The sequence below is a fragment of the Tupaia chinensis genome, unplaced genomic scaffold (genome assembly GCF_000334495.1).
Source record: "Tupaia chinensis unplaced genomic scaffold, TupChi_1.0 Scaffold000479_1, whole genome shotgun sequence".
Taxonomy (NCBI): domain Eukaryota; kingdom Metazoa; phylum Chordata; class Mammalia; order Scandentia; family Tupaiidae; genus Tupaia; species Tupaia belangeri.
The window spans coordinates 964,394-967,561 of record NW_006159991.1 but is presented as its reverse complement, the minus strand read 5'-3'; the positions used below and the strand labels follow the sequence as shown (position 1 = coordinate 967,561).

General features: G+C 48.4%; 1 protein-coding gene across 5 annotated transcripts in view; it reads right to left on the bottom strand.

Annotated features, from left to right (window-relative positions):
* Positions 1-553, bottom strand: part of TAX1BP1 (Tax1 binding protein 1) — a 75,774-nt gene extending 75,221 nt beyond the window's left edge. For 4 of the 5 annotated variants that reach the window (XM_006156130.3, XM_014590746.2, XM_014590747.2 and 1 more), the window contains exon 1: positions 400-553. The gene's annotated coding sequence lies outside the window, so the exon portion shown is untranslated. The remainder of the gene's footprint in view (positions 1-399) is intronic. The other variant, XM_027774816.1, reaches the window with a different exon arrangement.
* Positions 554-3,168: the final 2,615 nt, after the last annotated feature.

Here is a 3,168-nt window from a genome sequence, read left to right as displayed (position 1 = left end):
GGAGCCTGCCCGGCGCTGAGCCGCGGACACGAACGTTGTTTTTCGGGGGTCCCCCGCGTTGCTCGCCCCCCGCCAAAAGGCCCTGTTCGTACACCTCCCTGAACCGCCGAGGCCTATCCCGCCGCCTCCCCGCCGTGTGGGGCGGCCCCCGCCGCTTCTCCAAGTTCACGGCCGACCCGAGTCGCCCACGCCCCCGTCACAATCGAGTCCGGCAGGGTAGTTCTGTCCTCGAGAAGGAAAGCGGCGTCATTTGGCAGCATCGTCACCAGTAAGCCCATTCCCGAGACCCGCCAGGCCCCTGGGCTCTCGGGGCTGAGGGGCGCAGCACGAGCCCCCGCGGAGCTCCAGCCCCAGGCCGCCCCGCACGAAGCGCTGACGCGAACCGGAAGGGCGCCTTACCCTGTCAAGGGCTTCCAGACCGAAGCGGCGCGTTAGGCAAGCTTCCGACCCCGAGCCGCCATCAGCCGCCGAACCTCTTCCGCCACCACCGCCTCCCCTCTCCGGCCGGCTACGCCTCCCCTCGGAGCAGAGCCGGCACCACGTCACTTCCGCCCACGGGCGGCCCTTCCGCCCGGCGTGGGTTCGGCCCGCCCCCTTCCCGGCGGGCGGGGCTCCCGACGCCGAGTGGGTCCCGTCCGGCTTTTCCCTCTGTCTGGCTGCTCCTGGAGCGGGGAGCAGGGACAGTTGAGAAAGAACCCCCCGTGGTGGGTGGTCACGCGGCAGTCTCTTCCCCGTGCTCCTCTCTGGATTTGGGGCACGCCGGCACAAACAGCCAGTGTGTTTCTCAAGCCCTGCACCTCCGATCACCTCGGCCTAGCCGTTTGCGCTCAGCCGCCTAACCACAACGAAATAGGATCCGTTTGCATTTCGTTTTAATTTGATAGTCATTATTCTGACATACGAAGTGGGGAAACAACGTAACAGCGAGGTGGAAAGGGGTGTTTGGAGCTGCTGGATCTTACCTATCTTGTAGACGAGCATATGAGAACCAGAGAAGGGAAAGCAGCGGCCACACGACTGGGGCTGCAACCCCTAAATGCCAAGGCTTCCCCCAGCTCCAAATCGGCCTTGGGCTTTTTTTAAGCACAAAGTTTTGATCACTGTAAAAACCTGTTTCTCCTAGGACCGTTTCATTTCTAACGCTCTCCGGTTCAGTTTGCTGTCGCTCTGGCAGTGTGTTCTTGTTGCCCGCGTTTCTATGAGTTAACTCATTTTGTTTTCTATTATTTTTTCTGTTATCATTTCTGCGTGAATTTTTCCCTGTCAAATATTTGTCAAATTATAACTTCTAAAATCATTTCTATTATAAGTCTTACCCTCTCATATTAGCCATTCAGTTTGACTCCTAACCTCCCAAAAAGCATGTGTGCTCTGTTGGTAATCCATCCTCTTCCCCTGTTGCCATAAAACTCTAATAAAATTTGCAATATCACCAGTGAAGAAAGGACAATAAATTAGATATCATTAAACGTTGAAGCAGCTTCTTAGTGCAGAACACACAAAATCTTTTTTCATACACTTTTATCTTTATTTCCATGTATTTAAAAGCACATTAGCTTCTCTAATATTTGATCAATATTTGATTCCCTGCATATTGAAACCTTTGAGCTTCTGTGGTTGGTTGTGCTTGATCACGGAATTTCAGAACCTTTCAGGTTTAGTGCCAACATTTTTATTTTGCAGTGAAGAAGATGTGATAGTCGACATAAGGATTCACTAGCTTTACTGGTAGAGCCCTCTAGTATTAGAAATAACTGTGTCCCTTCCTTTTTTTTTAATTTGTCAAAAGGCAGTGCTGGCCGGAGTATATATGTGGAGATGGGAGCAGGGAAAGTGAGAAAGTACCCCCCCATGGGGGATGGTCACCCTGCAGTCCTCCATTCTCACAGGCACAAACACCTAATGTGTTTTTCAAGCCCTGAAACTCCAATCACCTCATCAGCCATGTGGGATCCAGTTCCCTTAACCAGCAGCCACTAGCTGGCCCAACAGTCAAACTGCATTGATCTACTTACTATCTACAGGGTGTGTGTGCTTTCCAGGAGAGACAGACAGACAGAGAAAATGAGAAGTGAGGGAAATGACCATACTACAGGATTCAGGAGTTCGGTGGCCCTCTCAACCTCCCTCTATAGGCTCCAGCTGCCTTCATACCGCTGGCAGGCCCAGCAGTGAACTTTATCAACACAACTTTTCAGTGTCACACTTAATTTTCTAATCACATTATTTATTTACATGTAATAAGTTTCTAATTACTAATGTTCAGTTAGAAATAAGAAAAGCAATATATTTAATAAAATCATAACAGAAGCATTTTCTGTAGGTATTTTTATTTTATTTTTTAATAATTTCTAGAATTTTTAGACCTCATATTCCCCAGGAAGATATTTGTTGCAGTTTTTTTTTTTTTCCAGGTTTATGCAATAAGGCATATGTGCTCACTGGAGAGAGACAGAGAGGAACGGTGACAGGGAAAGTGAGAAATCACCTCCCTAGGGGGGAGGGGATGATCATGCTGCAATCCCTTCTCCATTTGCCTCATGAGATTTTGAGTACACACAGACATGCACCCAGTGTGATTTTCAATCTGCCAGGTCTGAGACTTGAACCACAGTCAGCCATATAGGGAATCCGACATCCTAACCACCATCCCACCAACTGGCCCCTTTGTTTCAGAATTTAACTTGCTTTATTCTTTCTAATGATGATCCCTTGACTTTTTAGGCCATGTTTCTCCCAACAAGGTAAATCTATATCCTCTCAGTATTTAATTAAGTTTTTTTTTAATTAGGCTATTATAGGGGCAGGAAGATGGCATGGTAGTTGAGGCACTCTACTCCCACATGGCTGACCGCAGTTCAAGTCTTAGACCTGGCAGCTTTCTCTCTCTATCTGTCCTTTTTTGGTCAAACTGAATAACTATAACAAACAAATTGAATAATAATAACAACAAACAAAGTTGAGTAAATAACTATTTTTAAAAATTAGGCTTTTATTGGGACCAGCAGTTGGTGTAATGGCTATATCGCTGGACTTTCATGTAGTCGATCACAGTTTGAGTCCCAGACCCAGTGGCTTAAACTTACACCAGGCATGTGTGCATTCATGCCCCAGATCCCTAGAGGGGAATGGAAGAGAACAGATTATGGCGTGGCCATCCCCCCTAGG